At 50.2% G+C, this 309-nt stretch overlaps 1 protein-coding gene across 2 annotated transcripts in view; it reads left to right on the top strand.

Annotated features, from left to right (window-relative positions):
- The window catches only part of VSNL1 (visinin like 1), a 105,548-nt gene that overhangs the window by 76,635 nt on the left and 28,604 nt on the right, over nucleotides 1–309 (top strand). The gene's annotated exons all lie outside the window — the stretch shown is intronic.

A 309-nucleotide genomic window follows, 5' to 3' on the forward strand; every position in this document is an offset into this window, starting at 1 on the left:
AGAGAAGAGATTTATGAGGACTGCAATAATCTCCGTGTTCAGACGTGGGTTTGAATTTATTGAAATAGCTCCTTTTAAAATGGTCTTAGAGAAATTAAAAGCCTCACAGCACCCTGGGCAGCTCTGTCTGCCTCTGAGGTATAAGAGAGGCCTTACTCTGTACATCCACTGTCCTGTAGCGTCCAGGGTCACCCTGAAGGCACGGGGATTCTAGGAGGCTGAATCTTAACCTGATCTGAGCTCAGCCACCTGCCAGGACTACAGCCCTGCTGGGACCTTCAGAGATCCAGTCTCAGGCCAGGCTCGCCA

This window comes from Otolemur garnettii, unplaced genomic scaffold (genome assembly GCF_000181295.1).
Source record: "Otolemur garnettii isolate 467f Iridium unplaced genomic scaffold, OtoGar3 scaffold00022, whole genome shotgun sequence".
Lineage (NCBI taxonomy): Eukaryota > Metazoa > Chordata > Mammalia > Primates > Galagidae > Otolemur > Otolemur garnettii.